Here is a 23,447-nt window from a genome sequence, read left to right on the forward strand (position 1 = left end):
AAGCCTTTTGCTCCAGCTGGAAAGTAGTGTGGGGTCCGCCACTGACCTCTCCTTTCTAAGGAAACATGCTTCAGGCCTCACGCAGGAAAGGCAAGAAATCAGCCAGAGAAAGAAAAAAGTACAAGGCAATTATTTCTCCAAGAGCCCTATCTGCAATTAGCTCACTCCCTTGTGACCATGAAACGCCGCTCACAATAATACTATTATCATGCGCTGTGCAAGGGGAGATAGTCGCTCCTGTGCACGGCGAAGGAGGTTTATTCCCAACACAAGTGAATGTTCTCACAGGACTTAACCATTAGCGTTACACGCAGTCGGTAATGTTTCTCGCCCAAACCGGGATGCGGACCGCACGCCTGCGAAGCAGGGTGTCTGTGTCTGGTGTTTTCATGAAGCCGATGCAAAGGAAGAGAACCGCACAGCTCTGCAACCTCCTGACTCAGGGGCACGTGTGGGAGTCCCCCCTGTCCCCAGCACTTCGCTGAAGCCTGCCGCTTATTTCTGGTGTTATCCCCTGAAGTCGCTCACACCACCCTGGAGTTTATCTGCCGTTCAAGGTAGTTTTAGATCCATCTGCTGATCTCTCAGGATTGCTGAAGAGATTTTATTAAGTCACACTTATAAAGTGCTTTGAAGCCTTTGGGTGAAAGTGAGAGGAAATGTAAAGCTTTAAATTAAAAGTACTTCATTTCCTGTTAGTATTTCCTGAGAAAGTGAATGCCACACAGGGCACTGTTTACTACAAATGGGGCAGAATTTGATTCAGATGATGATTCATCTAAGCTTCAAAAGAAATTTTACAACCAATTGGAAATCTTTCGTAGCTTCTTCATTAGCTTTTTTTGGGTTTTGTTGTTTTTTTTTTTTGATTGAGGATCAAACGTAACACCGTTTTGTTTGCTTTTTCCTGCCAAAGACTGCAGAACGAGGGTCTACTGTCGTCCTCTTTTGACAGTTGGAGCTCTCCAGGGAGCACAGGTCTCTGTACTGACTATTTGGTGCTATCTCATGGACCAGACTTACAGCAGAACAGATTATCTCCTCCTACAAGCCTGCATCCTGCTTTACAAGTCTGTCATTTCAGCATCAGATCCAGCTTCACTTTAAGATTTGTTAGTTCATTTATAAAATCACTTGTATTAAAATGTCTGTTTTCAAAGTTTAGATCTGACACATTTCCTGCTTGGCTTGCAGAGTTTGTGCTTCATAAATATTTTCTTATGGCATCAATTCTACAGTTTAATCTGTAGAGAGATTAATCTTAAAGTTTCTGCTTGAAGAAACTGTAAATTCTTTATCCTAAAATGCATCCTTAGAGTAAAAGAAACTGAAGTTCTGACTGGTCCCTACTGGATTTGCTGTGCTTCACCCAAATGGAAGGAAATATTTACTTCATTTTATATACTAGCAAAACCAGAGGTGTTTCTGCATCGTGGTAGGAGACTGGCCTGAAAAGAGGCAGCCCTTAGTTTGCCTACGTGTTTGGAGGCCAGGCTAAATCCAAGATAGTCCACAAGCATCTTGCTTGACAAGCTGATTTTGGGAATAATTACAGAAAACTGATTTGTCTCCTGACAGGCTCTCTCCCGTAGCAAATGTTTGGTACGTTTAGCAAATGCGAGATTATTCCTCTCTTCTCATGCCAGCTTTGCTAGACCATGCAAGAGGCATGCGAGCTGGCGCCAGCGGAGCAGGTTTCTCCACAAAGCGCAGCATAGTCTCTTGGAGAGATCCCAGCTGAAGAGTCAAAGCAAGACGTCTCTGGTAGCGCTGCATCTGTTGGAGGCATGGCCAAGGCACAGCGCTGCAGCCTGGTTTGCCTGCGTTCGGAGAGACATCAGTCAGTGCAGAGCTGCCCTTCGTGGCTTTCCACCTGCCTTCCCTATAGCACAGCTGTCTGGTGAGCACGGAATGGACCCGTCACATCGACTCTCCTCTGTTCCATGGTGCTTCCAAGTTGGATTTATAAATATGGCAATTTGCTGTTACACTGCAGCGTCAGTAAACACTGTGATGTGCAACTGGTGGACAAGCTGAGTGCGTGATCACGTATAGGAAGGGGAATAGCTGTGAGATGATATATTAGAAAAAGAATGGAGGTTCAAATTTTGAGAGGAGTCAGGAAGTCCTGGTCTGGGATAATGTAATAAAAAATGACAAAATATTTTTCCAGAAGAAAATTTCGAATTTGCAGAGGTGGCTGTTTGAGCTACAGCATGGAATCCTGGCTCATCTGGTATAAAACAGAGATTTACCTGGAGCTACGTGTCCAGGCAGTCACAGGACCATGAGCACATCCTCCCCGCTGCTGGAGGTCTGGCTGCCGGGGCTCTGGGCCCGCTTGTGGCCATGGGGAGCACTCTGGGGCAGCGTGGCAGGGAGGCCACTGCCGGCACCGAGCCCTGGCCCTCAGGAGCTGCTTCAGCTCAGGCTCTTGTCCTTGGCCCCTGCCTGAGCTACGGCCACGGGCCCCCAGATCCTCACCTGCACCCCGATATGCTGGCTCGCGCTCCCAGCCCCCTTGGCTCCCTGGCCCTCAGGGAGCAGTCGGCCCTGGCTCTTCCCTGGCATGTAGCCAGTATGACTTCTGATACCTTCAGTGAATTGCTCATGAATCCTGTAGATGAAGAAGTATTTCCCAAATGATTATGACAAAGAGTTCCCAGTAGTTTATGTATTTGCGAAAACCCTTAGCTTAATTCACAGAGAAGATGAAAATGCTAAGTTCAGCCAGTAAATTATTCATTTATTTCTTGTAACAGCTGGTTCTGCATGGGAAAAGAAATACAGAAGAAATACAAGTCCCAGAGAGGTAGTATAGTCCAGCAACAGTGCCCTCCACTAAGAAACGTGGACCTAGAAGCTTTATATAGAATAAACAAATTATTTTATTCAAGCTAGTGAATGTCTAACAGTTAAAAATACCAACCTACTTACTGCAGTTAGAGAGTGAACCATTAAAACGTTCATAGAGCACTAGTCTCACTTAAGCAAATAGCTCTACTCTTCCTGGTGTTCGCAGGTACCAGAGCGTCAGCCCTTCCTCCCAGACACCCATAGGTGAAACCCGTGTGCCTCCTGCGCCAGGGGCTGTCCTTTGGAGGAGTTTCACTTGCGCAGTGGTGGCTAACAGAGGAAGGAGCCCCGCTTTGTAAGATGTGGCTTAATGGGGTGTTTGCTAGAGCAACGGCTGCTGAATATTTGATTATCTCAGCATCTCCAAGCAGCTGGGTCTGACGCTGTGCTATGGGCTCAGAAATGCAAATCATTCACTATGAAAATATTGTTATCAGCTTCTCAGGAATGGCTACGTTAATAAATCAGGTGTGAACATCACTCCCAGCCCTAGTGTTATCGTACCAGCCCAGAGCTCCTGTAGCTGGGAGAGAGGAGAGCGGACTGCCTGGAAGGAAAGGCTACGTGTGCCTCTGGGAGGGTGACCAGATTAATGGAAGAATTAAATTCCCCAAGGTTTGGCAATTGAATTGCATTTGTGAGTAGTTACAGGATTTACCTTCTTCCAGAAGATGACAGTTCTGTTCCTCTTTACTGTCTTTGTTTTGCATTCATGTGAGTTGTACTGGCAGGAACAGACCCAGGACCAGAAGGAAGACAGTGTTCAAGTTCTTTAAATTACAGGCTTTGTCCACCTTTCCTTAAAGGACAGATACAAGCTGTTTCATTAGGAGCTGATCTTACACTGTAAAAGCACCTGTGGAGGCACCGTTATGGTGTAGTGGACTCCCAACTCCATTAACAACATGAAGCAAAACAAACTTGATTTGTGCTTATGTCTCTACATTGCTCTGGCTGATATAATCTAGACTAAAGAGTATATGTAAATAGTTTTGTTTTCCTGTAACAGTTCTCTTGATCACAGTCATTTTATAGAAATTGATTTTTTTTTTTTTTGGAAGCCTGTTGGAAAATATCTTTGTCCCAGGAGCTACAGTGAATCTGCCAGTGTTGCCCATTTTGGTGACAGTTCAACCTCATCTACCAACAAGCTGCTTTTTTGTGGCTGTTTACTGTTTTTCCTGAAGTTTAGGAGTCCAGGGTGACCCTACTGTACATGTGACAGACAGCGGATCTTCTCAGTAACTCTTTAGGTGCTCAGGACACATAAACTAAAGGATCACGCTCCAACCATTTGTGTATGCACAGTAAATTGGGTCTGGACCTACTGGGACTGGCAGATCTGGGACAACAAAGTGTATAATGGCACCACAGGATTCATTGAGGAAAAATTCTCTTTAAGTCATTTAAATCTGTCCTTTTTCATTACTACTAGTTTATTCAAATGTCTTATGTCTGTGGAAAAAAATAAGCCAACTCAAGATTTTATGTTTCTACTTTTTAGTTAAGCAAGAGAGCACTTTGAATCTACTGCAAGACCTCCACCACGGTCTCCTCTGGATTGAATAGTTTCAGTTTTTCTAAGAACTAATGAAAACTCCAAAAACAGAGAGGGAGAAAAAAAAAAAAAAAGAGAAAGGTAATTTTCCAAGTAGAAACTTGTATGCAATTTCCAAGTAGAAACCTGTATGCAATTTGGGTCGATGCCTGAAAATAACCACAATTCCATTTTCTTTTTCCTTCAAGAGGTCTCCTTTAAAGCATGGTCTAATCTTGCCTGGCACCCAAGAGCAAACGGTGCTGTGTGCTTCACGTCCTGTTGGGCAACTCTGAAAGACAGCAGTATGGCTGCAATTTTAGAAATGACTTGCAGTCCCTTCTGGGACCTCTCTGGTGGTGGATAATAGTTGTCTTTGCTTTGAAGCTAACACCGTTCACTGCGCTGCTGCCTTGCATTTATTTAGTAATTTATGGTGACATTCACACTGACTTCTCTAAATTATTACACTAGGTGCAGCATAACAGTTAATCGAATGTAGGGTCTGGCAATACCTTTTTAGCCATGTCAGCAAACACTGCTGAAATCAGGTTTATTGACAGAGTGCTAGAGTGACTCCTGAGGAAACATACACATGCTAAAGTCCATCTTCACTAAATATTCCCATTTTGTCAGCAAACGTCCCATAGCTTGGACACAGTTATACCAGCTACAGGTGATCATAAACCAACAGTTCAGTCTAATAAAATAAGTGATACCAGTTTAATTATCTTATGCTGATACGATTGCATCTGCAGCAGCGTAACTGTGTAAACAATCGCACCTTTTACGGGCACGTGAGCTGAGAGAAGTAGTACAGCACTGTTATCAAGAAGTCTTTGCTGAACAAGATATGGCTGGGAATTTGAGCACTTCCTGAATTTAACCAACTTCTCTAATAAAGTGATTTTACAGAAGAAAGAACATGGAAATTGATGCAATTAGCAATTGCATTTTTGGCTATCTGCCCAGAAAAAACTCTGAATCAACAGCCAAATGAATGATTTCCATCCATGTAAATTCAGAGTACCTATGATGCTCTTTTAAAACACCTCCAGAAGGGAGCGGTACCTCTGGGTAAGGGTCTGACCGCTACTAGCACGTGTCCCCAAAGGGGACAGAGATGGCACAACCTGATGTTCCACACACATCCTCCTCTGCGCTGTGCTACATACCAGCTTCTTCCCTCCTGTGTCCTTTCCTTTTGGCTTTATTTTCAAATTAACTGTATCTACCTTTGGGCCTCCAAGCTGCCCAATGGCACGGGAAATGATAGGCAAAGAGGGGATTTCTTTGCAAAACTGCTGACCCTCCTGCCTGTCCCTTGGGAAGAGCAAGACTGCACGTGCAATACATGGCGCTATTCGTGTCACTCCTTCCATTTGAGCAAACAGAAGGATAACACGTGTTAAACCTGTCCCTCTTCATCTAATGATCAGATGTGCTCTTTTTTAATGGAGAGCATGCAGCTGGGTCCCATCTGCTGAGCTGTGGCTCATTTTTTTATGTTGTTGTTTGGGGTTATTTTCCTGCTTTAGGTTAAATCGAGAATGAGGTTTCATGAAATGGCTGTTGTCAGAAGGAGCCGCCCTGGTCTGATCTCAGCCACACACCACACACTCCCGTCAGCATCCTTGTTGCCAGCTCTTACACTCGGACCTCTCAGCAGTCCTCTTCTTCACTTTACCAAGCAGGCAGAAAACTATGTGCTTCCTAGGTGCTGGGTTGGTTCTCTGCTGGCTTAGAGAGCTGGCCTGGTTCACCGAGGGGTCAGGAAAGCAATGGCGGCAGCAGGAACATGCTGCTGGGAGCAGGGAAGGGAGGATGGGAGCAGGTTGTCCTTTTGGGGGGCAGCTTGCAGTTAGAGCCATGAGCTAATGCCAAATAGCAGTGGTTGCACTCCACCACGGCTTCCAGCTGCGTTCTCCTGCCCTTTCCCTTGCGCTGAATCTAGCGACGGAGTGGCTTCAGGGTGAGTTGATTCAGCTGGCTGATCTGGCTGAAAACTACGCATTTTTATGGCACGGTTAGTTTGCTGCTGTAATCAGCCAGATGAGCAGATTCGCCCTGTGGCCACGCAGCCACGAGATGCAATATAAGCAAAGCAATGCGAACAGGAAAGACGGACAGCAACTAGCTTGTTGGTCAGCTCAGCAGTACTACCAAACTGCACCCTAAGAAGTAGCTACACCAATCCAGCCACCCTGCTGTTACTGGAATAGTCAGATCACTAGATAGTTTGCTTCTCTACCTGTGCTCTTCTCCTCTAATGAACATATTTTCAGTGCAGGAAGTGTATTTTTATCTCCCTTATTCTGCGTGAGTAGAATTGCACTCCAGCAGGCAATTTCAACTTCTTCTGATTTGTGGACTGCTAGTGGAGAGGCAGACCCTGCACAGAGGGACTAAATCTATCGACTTCCATTCCTCTGTTGCTTTTGTGGACCTTGGAAGGTGTTCACAGAGGCAGCAACTGTAGACTGAAATCTACTGTGTGGCAGAACTGCTGAGGATCACACAAGTCCCATCAGGCTGGCGATAGTGTTTTGACATCATTTTCTTCTCTCATTTTTTTTTCTTTCTCATCAAGGATAATAAAATCAGAGCAGATTGTAGTGCATGAGGCTGGTGAACAAAGACAGAAACTTTGAGCTAAAACCTCCTCACTCTGGTTTCTTAATGGACAGCACAGGACAAATTACTGAGACAGGACTTCCCATTCTCTTTATCTGTGAGTAGGCTGTCCTCAAAGGAGATAAGCAGTAACACCCTTTGTTACAAAAGTAATGCCAGATCCTTTGTTGCAAGGGAGAGTCACAAATCTAAGTTTGTCTATGGGCTGCACTAGTAACCGTGCCTTTTCTTGGCCTACAAATGTTCCTCTTGGAGAGACTGCGGCTCCTCTCCCCATCACTGCAGAAGGCTGTGTTTTGGTATGATGGGGTTTCAGTGGCAATACTGGCTCACAGAGAAATGCAGCCTCCTTCCCTTTATCCCACCTTCTCTCTCTTTTTAAACTGGGTTTATTCCTAGATCTGGTTCGCAGCCCAGCCCCATAAACAATTGAGTTAGTACAATTGTCAGGGTGAAGGGCTGCAAGGAGAGGAGTGAGAATGAGGGAGATGGCAAAGGGAGTGGCAGGCAGGATCTCCTTAAACTGCCAACCCCTCATTTTTCATCAAGCCAGAGTTCAAGACTGGCACATTTAGTACATCCATAATTTGACCTGGCTCCTTTGGCTTAAAATGTCTAGGGTTTATTTACACACATCTTGCTGATGCTGGAGAGGAATTGCTGCTGAACAGGTCATATGTTTTTCCTCTTAAATATAGGGAGACGTGAGTCCTCTTCCTTTCACATGCTTTGCTGCAAGATAATGACATTTTTGAATGAGGAGGGGAATGACATATTAACATGTAATTTAAAGTAGTCATGGAGTCATCCACTGGGGACCTTATCATGTATCTCATGATTAAAAAAAAAAACGGGGTCCGGGACGACTGGCATGTGAGGGAGTTTCATCAGGGAAAAACAAAGCAAGAGTTCTCTAAGGAAAAGTTTAACCAAGATGATTACATCTTAGCAGCCAGATTTCTGAACCATATTCCCACAAGAGAAGTATCTGAATGCCTGATTCAGTGGTGATGCGCTCCTACACACCAGTCCTAAAATAGCAGAGGTTAACAATACTCAAAATGTCAGCACTAGGCCCCCGAGATAAAACGCTATCATGATGAAAGGACCAATTCTCTTGCTTCCTTCCGTCTGCAGAAGCTGTATAAGCTGGCCTCCACTTAAAGAGCCTTACCAGTGCAATTATGTGAGTTAAGAGCTGGGTCTTTTGCTGACATAGTTATGCTGATAAAAGCCCTCGTTTAGATGTAGCTATACTGACATAGGCAGAAAGAGTGCATCTTTAACCTCACTGAGATACTCACAGTAAAAAAAAAAATCTCTAGCATAGGCAAGCCCTTAGGCTCAAAAATATGTGAATGTAACATCTCCTTTTGTGTGTTGCTTTTATTACAGGCCTCTATGAAGTGCCCATCATTGTAATCATTGAGTAGCCTTTATATAACAGCAAAATAGCAATATTTGCCAGCTAGAGAACAGGCTCTCATATTCGCAACAGCAGCTGAAATTTCTTTCCATATCAAAACCCGGGAAGGAAATTCCTTGCCAGATGGAGTCCCAAACATCACTAGTAGCGTGCCCAGCACCTCCCAGTAACCTGTTAGCCATGACAGACAGCCAGTTCTTGCTAATCCTCTCTATTCAAAAAGAGGGCAGTAGCAATCTTTGCTGGTTGAACCCGATTACTGTGGTGTGGAATGCCACATTCAGGTCAGTGGGTTTTTGTTCAGACCCCCTCACTACATTTTGCGTGCAAAATGTAATTATCTCACTGTTGATCACTTTAACAGAATAATCAAGTCCCCAGGCTTCAGTGGTCATGTCAGGAAGGAGCTGGTTCTGATTAGGAGTCCCAAATCCCACAAAAATGAGTAAGAGTATCCAATATGACTGGCTTGATGAAAATAATACTTATTTAGAGGCAAGTAATTTAATGCACTACAAAATACCTAATAATTTTGATCTTTTTAACAGTCACCTAGGAGTCAGGAGAAAAATCCTTCAGGAGGACTGGAAAGTCCTGAAGATCTGAAGAAGAAAAATTCTCTAGCCACAGGTGAAAGAAACAAGATGTCAGCTTTAGCATTGCGGAAGGATCCAAGTTTTTAATTCATTTTCTTTTTTTGAAAGAGCTTGTTTTCCTCAACTTGTAAAATATATTAGAGGGAAAACATCTGTTTTGAAAGCAAAGTTCTTTTTTTCCCCCCAGTGACACACTGCAAGATCTTGCCTTTTAATGCCTTGCAGGAGTTAGTTTGATGATTCCTTCCGACACCCTAAAGCTCTGAGACTCTACAAAGAGGTAGTGAAAGGATTAAATAAATTACTCGGTCACTGTGGAAAACCATAGCCAGGGAGTCAGAACACCAGGAGCCTGAGGTTTCTATGGCTATTATACGAGACAGACAGCTTCATCTTGTCACCCGTGTAGGATTGCAGTACTATTTTCTTTTCTTCTTTGAACAAACGGGCTCGTGGCCAATGATTTACCAGTCTCACTTCTAGAAGTGTGGAAGCCACTTACTTGTTGCAAAGCCTCAGACAAAGGTAGACAAAAGCTTTGCAAAAAGTCTCAGCCGTCCCTATTTAGAATGGAGGCTGCTCAATATCTAAAGAACTGAGCTCTTAGTTATCAAGGGATATAGTAAAGTCTTAAATGATCTGCAGACTATTAGAGGACAAATAAAGGCTCTGGCTGGGAAGTTATTGAACGTTCAAGGCTTTCCAGTATCCTGTTTCCTAGGTGCCATTAAAAAACCACAACCTTAAATTCCGCAGCAACTCAGCTCCCCCTGTGATACCATTATGTATACATGGCTGGACACAAAAAATGCGCCAGCTCTTACCTGACAGCGTATTGCTACATGCTGTAGCATGTAAATTCATCTCTCTCTGTTGACACGTCACCCTTCTTCAGCATCACTTTATTTAAACAACCATACGGTGTGTGTTTGCACGTGTATTTGTGCATAGAAGAAACTACCTCCCCCAGCCAGCTCCTTGTCCTGCTGACGCTGCTCCTACCCAGAGCACAGCAAACAGCCAAGCGCCCTGGCAAAGTGGGGGAGCCCGAGGGGTTTCCAGAAAGCCGGCAGGAAGGATGGGCTGGCACCTGCAGCACCGTGCCTGGGCACTGAGGCGGCTCCCTGGCTCCCTCCCAAGCTTCCCGTGCAACTGGAGGATGTTTGCTTTCATTTCTGGGTGCCTCCGATTTCCTCATGGATGAAACGTCCCTGCTTGGGAGCTGGGTGCAGCCAGCACTCAGAGACACGGCCAAACCCACCCTGCGGTGTGCGTGTTTCCATCCCAGCGGCTTTGATGCCAAATTGTTCCTCACATTGCCTAACTGTCCTGTCACCTTTGGTAACAGCCGTGTTTGGCAGCCGACCATTTCCTCGCAGACTGGTGAGCTCACCGCTGCTTCAAACCTGTGTCAGAGAAGTTTACGTGTCACTTAGGAACAGGCTGTTCCTCACCCACGCTACAAAGGCCCTACCTGCACTACAAAACAAACACACGCAACCTGCCTACAACACTGCGCCGCTATGCACTATTTAGTCCTGTCGAGGATGCAGAAGGGACCTGGAGCTCGGGCTGATCCGCTTGGCTCTGCGAGGCAGGAGGGTGCTGTCCCTCAGCCTGGCTGGTCCCCACGACAGACCCTGCTGAGTCAGGGCTCAGCCCAGCGGGACTTCAAGCAACCTCTACAGCAAACTGAGCACTTGTGAGATTTTTTTTCCTGAAACTTTTCCTTGTCCTTTTCATGTAGCTGTTGCTCATATTGTTCGAGCTGTCTCATTTGGTTGCAGAAAATTGAATTGGATGGACCACTGGTAACGTCAGCTCACCAGATAGCAGGCCCAGCGACTAAAGGGAAGGGAGAAAGCAGAACCAGAACAGCCAGGCTCCCCTTCTTGCTCCACCACTCGCCGGCTTCTGCATAACTGCGGGCAGGTTGCTTAACCTTCCCACGATTACTCCTAAATGTTTATTGGTCAGATTTTAGAAAAGAATTGGCTTTACTACAGCATCCACAGTTTCAGGGCTGTCCTTAACAGTGACCCCATCTGCAGTACTGTGACAGTGTGCAGTGCTAGCCCAGTTCCACAGTCATTCACTTCTCTCTGTTCACTCTAGATTAATAAATCACATTTTCTTAAACTGTCCTGCTTTTACAGGAAATTTTGGCCTGGTTAGTGTGTTTTCAAATATATACATGGCCATATCCAGTTAAGGACAAAAATAGGTTTCATATGTTGGGTAACATATTACTGGACTTGCCCCTTGCAAGAGCTCAGATTATAACTGCGTGTGAACATCACCCAGCTAAAGCGCCCGAAGGGAAGGTTTGCTGCTCTGCTGTCACTATGTGCGGATCGCTGAGAGCTCACAGTCAAGTGGTAGGTAAAAGTCAGGCTACATTGCAAAGCTGGATAAAATTACCTTTCTGTTAACAAACTGTGTAAAATTACCCAGTTTGTCTAACCTTGAATTCCTCCTGCTTTCTGGGGAGCTTATGTCCCAAATTCCTTGAACTATATAATAAGATGATTGCTTTAATATTTTATTTTGGTTGTGTGCACATGAAATAGGGCGGACTGGTAATACACCAGAGACTGTGTAGAGCAGCAGCTGTTACACTTTCAAAGAGCATTACTGAGCTTTTTATAGTTGGCTGCAGTTGACATCACAGCTAAATAGAGTCTCACTCTAAAATATATTCCACCCAGCCTATGCAACCTTAAAGCCATGCATTGCTGGGAGGAGAGAGGGTCACAGGAAGCAATGCAATGCCAGCACGGAAGTAAAAGCCTGGGGATATGTTTTCTTCTTTTTCCTGCGTCCATTAGAAATGTTTTTGAAAGACTTCTTCAGGAAGAGCAGCGGCCTCTGGAGAAGAATGACAGGGTGAAAACTCTCGCCTTGGGACCCAGCATTCAAATCTGGCCCAGGTCAGCAGTGACTGACAGCTGCCGTGTCCTAGCACGTAGGGAGCTCTCAGTGTCTCTCAGATGACTGTCACTGTCCAGACCAAAAGAGGCTAAGTGCTTTTACACTGTTACCACTGGTGCCACTCTGATGCTGCTGGGTAAAAGCAGCTGAGTGGTAAAAACCATTGGTGAGGAACATCATGCCCTCAAGCCCCTTTATGGACTGGACCAGCAGCTTCCAGAGCTTGTGGGAGAGTGCTTTGCACCATACTTGCTATTAAGAAAATAACAAAGCTGAATTTGGGGGAAGCTTATCCAGAACTCAAGGGTATTGAGGATAATGGTCCCTGAGGATGACATCTGCTGCAGCACAGACCTCCTGAACGAAATCTCTGCATTGCTTTAAATCCTCGCAGCATGGCACACCACCACCCTGAGGACCTCCTGCAGTAGCACAAGGGAGTACAGTTTGGGAACAAGTCCCATAAACCTGAAGACAGGGACTTACCACACCGATGCAGAGCAACTCCTGCGGTACTCTGCAATCTCTGCAGCTAACACAAGGAATTAGGGACTAAGGAAAGAGTTTGGGCTAGGACCGCCCTCCACACTGCAATGCTCCATGAACTCACCTGGGCTACTATAGCATGTAAAAAGCCACATACTCCCCCTGCCTGCTAGAGAGGTACGGGATGAGACACATGATATACTTCTGCCCTATGGCTGCCTGGCATTTCTGTCCAGCTAGCAATGGTGCCAGTCTGTGGGGCTGAAATCACACATACTAATCGAGTATTTTTCTCCAAAGCATCCAAATTGTTGCCCAGGTTCCTTCCAGGCTCCCTTTTCTCTTTCCATCATCACATCTGTTGCCTGACAACAGACGTGACGATACAAGAATAGGAGCAGCCGCTGTGACTGCTGCGTGTATCTGGTTCTCTTCCACGTGGGATATTCGGAAGACACTTTTGGTTCAATTTCTTAAAGGGTGCTGCTCAGGGGACTGCCTGTGTGACACAAGACTTGCAAACTAGGGGACAATAAAATATGAGGAGGCTGAAACGCTGCCAGATAAAGGCTTAGCGCAGAGGTTTCACCAGTGCGGATTGTATGAGCCCCCAAAACTTCTAAATCCTCCCCCCCGTGCTTGTGTGTGTCTGAATATCTATGCTGCTACACTGCTGGACATACTCCATGTCAATGGCCTGGGTTTCCTGAGGTACTTTTCACAGCTTTGCATACACTGCACCTCCCATCTGAGTCTGTGACTGAAGATCATTTGTTTTTCAGCTGTGGTTTCTTCTAAGATCCTAAAAGACCTCACAGGGAAACGTCAATGTCTTACTCTTTCCCTGATCTGCTCTGTTTCACCTTGCAGGGACACCCACCGTTCTGGCAAGAAATCCATTTAAAAGGCCAAGCCAGGAACGTCTAGCCTACCTTCACCAGGAAAGGCTGCAAAATGTGAGGAGGCGGTGCATCACCGCAGTCTGAGAGCCTTCCCCGGGCGTTGGTTAGATGGCGTGCCAAAAACGTCATGCGTAAGAGTTACTGGTACAGCCCCTTTCACAATCTGCCACTGTTTACTGTCTCAAGGGTGCGATGGCACAATTTGACCTTAAAACTGCATGGACACAACGAGCCTCCTCTATGCTGGAAAATGCATCATCCTCGCAGCCAAGTGCATCGGCACGTACTCAGCACAGCAGCCAGGAATGATCAGCACTGCCTTCCCCCTTCCAAAATATCAAATGAATTTCTGCTTAAACATGTGACACCGGCAACCACAGAAGTCCTCTCCAGCCTCACCCCAAGGCTGTTGCTGCCCTCTTTGTGCTGTGCTCCCACCTGGCACTACGTGAGGGGACCAGCGGAGAGTGTCACACCATCTCCTCACCAAGGCACACGTAGCAGGGCAACTGAGAGCGGTGCCCTACAGCATCCCCGCAACTTCACCAGTGCTGCCCTCCGCTCTTCTGCGCTGTAATAAAAACACAGTTCTAACAGCAAAATTCCTGTTTCAACAAGCACTGCTTATTTTCCTCAGGAAGGAGGTGGAAAATAACACTTTGCTATATAGCAACAGCCATACTAGGAGTATTTTGCTAATGTAGTCCACCCATAAATAGGTCTAATGGAGGCATTTCCTCACCAAAAAAGTGCAAGCCAAAGCAGGTATATCCCTTGCTTATTTCTGCTGTGCCTACCAGGGGCACCACTAGCAAAGGTATTTTCCACTGAGCTTTCCCCTTCCTGTTCGTACCATACTCAATGGTCAATTCCCAAAGGGTCTGAACTTCACTCAGCAAAAAAAAAATTGCAATTATCTAAACTATGGCCATTCTGCATGACTCCTTTTTTTTTTTTATTTTTTTCACTTCATGACTCCTTTTTTTCATGATTTCTACATGCCTACATGGAGAAAGCCAGCAACCCAGACCCACAGATATAGAGAGGATTTCACAGGAGTGGCTGTCCTTTTGTTGTGAAGAAAAAAAATTAATAAGTCTTTCATACTGTGCAATGATGTCCATGGTTTCTGCTTCTGCTGAAAACACTGGCAAGAGTTTGAGAACTGACCCTGGGAAATGTGGACAGAGAAAAGAGGTCAGGCAGACCTGCAATGACCCGGTCTTCTGCAGCTCTCTGTGCATACACATTTTATATGGTCCTAAGTAAAATTCCAGCTGAAACCAGCTTTTCCACTTTGGTTAGCCAAAGGAATCTGGTGAAGCTGCATTGCTGCAAGATTAGATGAAGGTCCAGGTGCCGATCCTGCTCTGGAACAGGGATCTTCTAGGAACAATCCTGCCAGCATGCCATGATCCTTCCCTTCAGCAACAGGGCCACAGGCAAGTTACAGTGGCATTTGATGGATACGTTTGGACAGCCCAGACTTGGCTACACGCTGTTAATGGCAACCTGCTGCTGTGGAAAGCTGAAATGCAAAGACCTGTTTGAGATGAAGGACGTCAGTGCTCACACTCATTCTGGACACTTTGTTAGGATGAGGACAGAGCTAGAAGTTATCCTGGCCCTCAACCCGGAGCCTGCTCCACGCAGCCAGTGGAAAGATCGCCATTTGTCTGAAGAGATGCAAAATCAAGCTTTTCGGGAAGGGAGGATCAGTCTTTGGTCTGTCAGGATTGTCGGCGTCAGCAGGTTCCCTGTTTCTCCTGGACTGCTCTGTACATGCCAGGACTCCTGCTGCCTTATCTGATAAGAAATACAAAACACAGAGGAAGGACAGTTCAACCAAGAGAGATTAATCAAAAGAAACTCCTTATCTTCTCACTTCTGCCCTTTGAAGACCCCAACTATTTCTGTCCTGGCAAGATTTGAGAGAAACACAGCCTTTTTGAAATGCTAGAAAACCATGAATACTGCTATGCTGGCACTGACCAAGACATGCATGATGTACAACACCCAGGTGTTGCTGTGATTAATGTGATATTGTGCCCAGTTTTGCAATTTCCAGCCACAGTCATAAAGACTTTGTCTACAGTCATGCTTCAGGCATTGACAGTGAGCCCAAGGGTGGTGACAAAAGAGGATAGCAGTGGTGGAACTGCAAATAGAAACCTACGCTACTGCACCCTTTCTTGATCGCTCAGCCTTACAGCAAACTGTCATCACTCCTTTATACCTTCTCTTACCTCTAAGACCTTAAGACACCCTCCCAGATGTGAAGATACAACAGCAAAAAAGGAAAAACATGGTCTCGTAAAGATATGGGGGATGGCTAAGATGGCAGTAGAGAGCTGCTGCGATCACTGCCGCCTGGAGTCACTCTTGATCTGGGATTGCAGTTGTCTCATTTGGAGTAATAAATGTATTTGCTTGTTGGCATGTGTCCAGCGGCACGGAGAAACTTCCAGGGGGCAAGAAGAAAAGCTGCCAAGGAGAAAAGTCTTAAATCCCCCAAGTAATATGTGTAAAACAAGCTTGGTCAAATGCAAAAGAAAGGGGAAAGAATCACGGGGACTAAAAGATAATGGAGAAAGAGATAAAAATACCAATACAAGGAAAGAGAGGAAGACCTTTAGACAACAAAGGAGGGGATTAGACTAAGGAGGTGACAAGGGTGCGCCCTTGACAAATGGGGCCAAAGTCAAATAGAAAAATAAGCCTGACAGAAATAAAAGCAGAGGAGCTGAGCTTGAATACTAGGGGGAGAAAAACAGTTGTCATATAAAATGGGGATGAGAGAAGAGGAGGCATTTTGAAGGTCTGGAGCAAGACCTGCCTGAGCAGGGCAGCCCGGGGTGGGGGGCGGGGGCACCGGTCCCAGATGCAGGGCTGGGACGTGCCCTAGAGAGTGTGTTTGCCGAGAGGAGTGAGGCAACACGTGGGATAGTATCGGACGGCTTATCTGGGATGGTCCAGGCAGGAGGACAGGATAGCAGGGGAGGAAGATGGAGATAGTTTTCTATGCAAATGCGTGGAGCTTCTGTGTGAGTCAGACACCAGAAAATTGTGCCGTGGGCTTACAAAAATCAGGATAACCCACAGAAATAATGTGTACTGGGTTTGTTGCGTGGTATTTACTTTCTTTTCTTTTCTTCAGTGTGATTTTAAATAGCAAAGAAATATGAGTCAGTTCATGCATGGAAAAGAATTACCTCATCAAATGGCATAGAAACTGCTGCACTCCCCAGCTATGATCACCCGAAACTGCTGATTTATGATCAACTGCAAATCCCCAGCTCAGGTGGAACTTCCCACCTTCCATCTCAATATTAAAGTTGAAAATCTTCCAAACTGTACAGAGGTCTGAATATCTTTGAAATGAAACACCGCAGAAAAACGTGCTAGAGCAAACCAAAATGGTTTTGTTGCAAATGCCACGATACACGAGAGATCAACAGCCCCTTGACTCCAAAACTAACCAGAAAAGACGATGGGAAACATTTAGAATGAATGATAAGACTGAAGCCAGAGCACCAGCCTTGGCACATGCCTGATTAGCAGCGGGGAAGTGCAGGGAAGCCAGCTGAAGAAATCTCCAGTCAATACCACTCAGCGAGGGAAGACTTGTAGGGTTTAATAGCACCAGAGCAGCCAGGGGCAGAGAAAGATAGCGGATCCGTGTTTGTATTCTAACAGGCATCCGACCTTACCGGGAAAGTTCTGGTTCTACGTATTGCCTTCTGGTTCTGAACCACAGGAGCAAAATTTGCTTCACGTTTGGATCCTTTTCTCAAGCATCATGAGACATAAGCTTTAACCCCCCAAAAATAAGGAAGAAAAAGGTGAAATTCTCATAAAAATCTATTAATATCAGCAGCTCATGCACTCAGATACCAAACACTGCCAGACAGAAACAGAGAATCTTATGACTGTCATTTGCTAAGTCGGGGTAGAAGACAGACCTTACCACATGCAGGGGGTGATGATAAGGGTTTAGGAGTCCACCAAGAAGAGGTACAAAACAATGCCTTAACGCTGCTTGCTAAGGCCAAGGAGCCTGAAAAAGAAAGAGGGGGGACTGTGTGGAGCTTTTCTTTCTGTTACTCAGTGCTATGAAAGAGGATGTGGCCTCTCTGCTCTACATCACTCTGCCTTCCGCTGCCAGCCCTGCTGTGCGTGCGTATTCTGGCTGCACCCTGGAAAGCTGCCTCTCCTAAGTAGGTGCTGTACAAAAAGGTGGTAAACAGGGTCCTGTATTTTTCCTTAGCTCTTCCGTTCTTTTCTTCTTCTTCTTCTTTGCTTTTTTCTTTGTGTGTTTATCTGCAGAGATAGTTTTTTTCCTTTGCTTGTACAGTGAATTAATTAAACATTACTGGGAGTTCAGATAACCCAGTAATTTTATATATACAACCACCTGAATCAACAGTTGTTATAAAATGCTTCATTAAGGGAAATATCTCTAAGAATGAGGTATGACCTTGTTCAGAGCACGTGAGTAAGCAAAGCAAGACGATGAGCTCTAGTAAACAGACGCTTTAGGTTCTCTCACAGTACCGCATGCTATAAAATCGGAGAGGGCATGGAGATAAATCACAACAAGGAATTGTTCAAGCCTAGGGCTTGCTGCCCTGCAATTGTTGTGGGACTGCCCACTCACTGCAGCAGCAACAGTGGGAGTCAGGTACACGTATCCTGCCATTCTCTGGGTATCTCAAAACTCAAAGGCAAGCTGAGGTTTAACAGTGTCTAAATTCAACCCTAAATATCCCCTGTCCTTTCAACCAGCCTCTCCTGTCTCCAGGTGGCTTCCTCCCTATTGCCCTTTCCTTTCCCTCTTCCCACCCCCACCATTTGCTCTTATCTCCCTCCCACTCCCAAATCCTTGATCTCCATCTCCCTCCCAAGGTAGGGAGCCAGCTGCCAGCCATCAGACATACCCTGCTCTTGCCCCTTTGCTACGTCTGGGTCCCCTCTGAACCTGGGCATCTCGCCCCAAATCTGTTCCTGTTGGGATTTAGCAAATGCAGCCCCTTGATCTTTTCATATGCATTTGCTAGGCTCTTACGCCTCCCCCACGGCTGCTTTCTTCAAGGCTTTCAGTGTGTCTGAAGCTCTTATCAACTCCTCAGAACAGAATACACGAATAGCACCACCAGGTCTTGAAGTCACGTCTCACACCTCTCAGGAAATGGCTTACCCCACCAAGTCACATCCCCCTCCTAAGCACAGGGCTAAAGTCACAAGATACTATTAGTTCCTTGTTGCCAAAACCAAAGAGAGACAGCAGTTTAATTTTCAAAGGAAAATAGATTGTGCATATATAGCTGTAATCAGATCCTAGCCCAGCAAGACAGTCATCTTTCAGAGAGGACGCAACCGCTTGTCACATCACGTTCATTTTAGCCCCATGGAAGATGTGTGCGTACAGCTGTTGGGCAAGACCGGCCCTTTACTTTGCAATTTGGAATAACTGGTGGCTCTGCAGCTGGGCTGGGCTGCATGAGCAGCGCCCTGTGCTGGGGATTGATATCACCAGGCACTGACATTGTTCTGGTTCTCCAACGTGATGGGCTCCATCACGTATTTCTTACCTGTAGGTCCAAAAGTCCTGAAAGAGGTTCAGCCCGAAGCATGAGCGTGCCGCTGTCCACCCTTCTGAGAGGCAGAAGGAGCCCTCTGCAACAAATACACTTCTTGGGCTGACCAGGGAAACCCCTCTTCTCTGTAGGATGCTGGTCCCTGTCTTCAGGAAGCCTGGGATCTGTTCCGGGACTCCTCCAGGAGCAGAGGGTCCTGTGAGGAGCCATGGTGAGGCAGCGAGTCCTCCTTGGCACCCCCCTGGGGCCCTGGCAAAGAGGAGCTCTTGGGGACACCGCTGAACATCTAAGGTGGACAGGCAGCTCAGCTCTCTGGAGAATACCTTCAACACATCTCCACGCCATGCCAAAGTGAGGACTATACACAGCCCACCTTCTCAGGCTCTTCCTTGTAGTAGCCATGAGGGCTAGAAACACAAACACTACAAAATGACAACTTTAAATTATAAACATGACATCACTGTGAGATCTCAGAACTCTACCTAAAAGCTTGCATGTGCCTCAATATATAGATCTCGGTGTATGTACATTGGGAAGACCCAATAAACCTCTAAAAGCATTCAGAGGTTGCAAGTCACAGCAACTAGAAGCAATCGTTAGGAAATTAAGCATTCATCTAAAGATTTCCTCTTAGGCAGAAAGAAAAAAACCCTAAGCCTAGCATGCATTAATGATTTTTGCTATCAGGGCCCTGCTAGAGAAGCTGGAAATTATGTGGCATTTTCATGCCAGCAGAAGCTCCGGAGCAAATGTAGTTATGTATGCAACCATAAAAACATCTCTGGTCTACAATTAATTTTATTTGTGAGACAGTTATGCAGGCATTGCTTCTTCAGGATAGCTTAAACTTAAGCTCAGTTTTAACAGCAAAAATGTGGGTTGGTTTGTTCTTAAACTTTCTCTAAGAAAATGAAATCAGGTTTGTGTGACCACTGGTCTTTTTTTGGTCAGTTCCCTAATAGAAGCTTTTGAACCTGTTTGCTAGTTTCAGTGAAAAATGATGTAGAAATTGAGATCTCCGAGATACCAAGTCTCTGCAAGTTCAGTCAGGTAGACAAGAGACCCCCACATTTGCACTACTAAATGGTTCCATCCTGGGTTTAGACACCAGAGAATTCATGTTAAAGAGAGCCACCAAAAATAAAAAAAATAAGCTTTGCTGGAATGAAAAACTACGGTACAAGAGCTGTGTCCCTGCAGAGCCCTTGAAGGAAGGAAGGGACGTGACGAGCCGAAGGAGTTTGAACGCAGCAAAGGCTACACTAATGGTTACAAACCACTGCATGGCAAAGTCCATCGTGTCTCAGCCCCTCCAGGACTGAGCAGCAGAACCGCCCGTGTGTGCTAGTTATCTAAAGGGGCACATTTGTTTTGGCAGCAAAGACACGACTGAATGTCACACTGCTACCTACTCTTGCCACGCGTTTTGGGATGCTTCCCAAGCCCCAGCTCCTCAAGTCATGTTAAAGCAGGATCTTAATCTGCATGTTTAAAAGACAACTTTGTGGCCTTCAACAGCCTGAGAGAACTCGCCCAGCCTGGCATGCAAAAGGCTGAAAAGCCAGTAGGCCAGCAAACCCTGCGCAGGGCCCATCTCCCCCTTCTTCTCCAAAATCTCAGTGTTTCAGAGTCTGTCTTATCCTCACTGGATGCTCGGAGCTGGCAGCAGTGATGTGATAGCGTGTTCTCCATCTGAAGCTTAAAATTGTGTTTTCATTGCAGGCACAGGCGCATTTCATATTGTGATAGTCCCCTTGGCACAGGCATCTCAGTGCAGAGGTATGCCCAGCGTGGACAACAGCATAAGGAGTTTCTTGCAGATATACTGAGGGTGAACATAAGGCTGCTGAAGCAGGCTGTAAGCTCTGTTGTCTAGACAAGGTAGCAAAAATCCACATCTGCTCTTCCCTTAGAGATAGCTATCTCAACTTTAGCCACTTAATTTCAAAAAGCAAGCCACTTCTGGACTCATGTCATAGCTTCTGTGCCTCGAGGGAAGAAGTAAAATCCCCCTCTGTGCCTAGACAGGACATAAATAAAAGCAAGTATGCAGAACAGGAGGGGACAAAAGTCTGAATGCCTCCCTAAATACTTACAACTTCCCTGAAAAAGCTGCTCTGTCTGGCGTACTAAATCCACCTTAACCGAATCTTAGAAACTAAAGTCAATGTCCTTCTAAGGGCATAATTCAAAGCAGGATTAAATCCTTCAGGAACCTAAAGGATGTCACATCTCTCTTCTGCATTATACAGAAAAGAAATCTGAATGTCTCCCTAAACACTTACAATCCTTACCTAGGCACAGCTCCATGCAGATGCTGGCACCTGCAAGGCATTGGAAACCTCCTCATCAGACTACACCGGGATGTGAAACTTCTTGTTGGGGAAAGGAAACCCCACCGGACCCAGACAGGGTGCTTTGTCTTGCTGCAGGAGGCACGCTGCAGTACCTCACGGGCAGCGCTTTTAGCACATCGGTGGGATGACGCTCTGTGGGAGCTGCGCAGAGATGCGCCAACGTTGGGAGGGGAGAGAACTGGCAGAAGAAAGCAGAGCTGTCTTTCATGCTGTCCTGCTTGCCTAGGAGTCAGCAAAAGCCTCCTACTCTGATCTCCACTTAACAGCACACTCCTTCACGATTCAAGCACTGTCCCCCTTGCTTTTCTTCACTCTCAGATCCTTTCAAAGCAGGCCAATACAGAAGAGTGGACAGCAGGATCCCACAGAGAAAATTAACGTGCGATGCTTTGAGCAACAAGACAGGGAGATAGGATTCCTGGGCTCTCTGCTCCGCTTTTCCATCCAGCACGTACCACTGGTACGCAGAAGAGGACTTACCACCACCATGTATCAACGTGCTGGTATTAGCCATCCAGCCCAGAAAAGGAAACCGAGGCAGGGAGAGAGGCTGGCACCAAAGGTGTGCAGCTGGGCAGCACAGCCAGGCCTGCCTACGGCTGTCTCAGCCGCTCACCAGGAAACTGTGGGAATGCCTGCTAGAAAATGCAGTCGTCTGCGCACAGGTAACTCAGTGACTGTGTGCCAGCTGCACACCCTGGAGCCTGGGTGTGTAATCCTGGGCTGCAGTAAGGACACTGACTGTTCTTCCCGTACGATTCAGCCACGGTAACGCAGACGTACCTACCCTGTTGTATACAGCTGCAAAACACAGCCTTCCTATTCTGTATCGCAGAACCAGTGTGCAAACAGCACTCATTATATGAGATCTGCTGCAAACAAAATTTAGTATGTAGAAGTTATCTTTCTTCCACCATAACACAGTGGACTTTTATAAATGTTATATCTAAGTCTCCTAATGAAAGCTTTCAGGCCTGGGAAACGTCCCCAGTCATTTCCCCATCAGGGGACGCATGTTTGCTGTTACAAGATAGTTACTGGAACACCTCCGATACCGTAAAGCGCAAGGGAACCGAGAAGGCTTTTGACCCGAAGGATGTCACAGCAGTCAGAGATCAAAGAGCCAGCCCATTTCCAGATTTATGAGTTGGGAATAGGTCTATTAGCTCCCAGTACTCATTCTTCCCTGAGCACGTATTCAATATACATCACCAAAGCAGTCATCTTAAGGGGAGGTCTGACACTGAAAACCACCACGCTCCTGGGCAGTTTGTCTCAGCTTTGTCCTCTTCTAGCTCAGCACCAGATGCAGGTGCCGGCAGTCCCAGAAGCACCCCCAGATGGGATCCCCTCATTTCCCTCCTGCTCCACCTGACAGTGCCCTTTCACTTGTACGGCCATCCCAGGGGCTGCTGGTGGACGGGGAATCCTGGAGCTGGATAAAAAACCCCAAACAACTGCTGTTACTGCACAGTTAATTTAACTTGGATTAGTTCCCTGATCACACTGTGTAGACTCACACATGGCTTAGCAACCCACTTGCCTAAAGGGAAAGCAGCAGGATGGGGGTGAACTGTGGGGGCCAGTGGTGCCAGCAGCTACTTGAGCCTGGGCTGCTGCTGCTGAGAGAAAAACGTATGTACGTGCATGAAAAAACACATTTCCCTGAAAAAGCCGCTCTGTCTGGTGTACTAAATCCACCTTAACCAAATCCTAGAAACTAAAGTCGATGTCCCGCTAAGGGCGTAATTCAAAGCAGGATTAAACCTTCAGAAACCTAAAGGATGTCACATCTCTATCCTGCATTATACAGGCAAGAAATCTCTGTTTATGTTTTTCAGCAAATGTTATTTGGTGTCAAATAGAGGAAAATACTCATCATGTAAATGTAATATCGAGTAATTCCCTTTTGGTGCCACCTGTGGCATCTTCTAAATCTGCACAGTATCTGCAGAGAGTGCCAAACATTTTATTAAAAAAAACCCCTAAAATACAGCTGTTGGTTTTCTGGATCACCACTCACATGTGACCTCTCTCACCACTGTGCCCTCTCATTACACTGCTAATTAAGAATGCTGTACAAGTCTGGTGTTTCTGACCTCTGTTTGCAGACTAAACCCCGGGA

Source organism: Grus americana, chromosome 3 (genome assembly GCF_028858705.1).
Source record: "Grus americana isolate bGruAme1 chromosome 3, bGruAme1.mat, whole genome shotgun sequence".
Classification (NCBI taxonomy): domain Eukaryota; kingdom Metazoa; phylum Chordata; class Aves; order Gruiformes; family Gruidae; genus Grus; species Grus americana.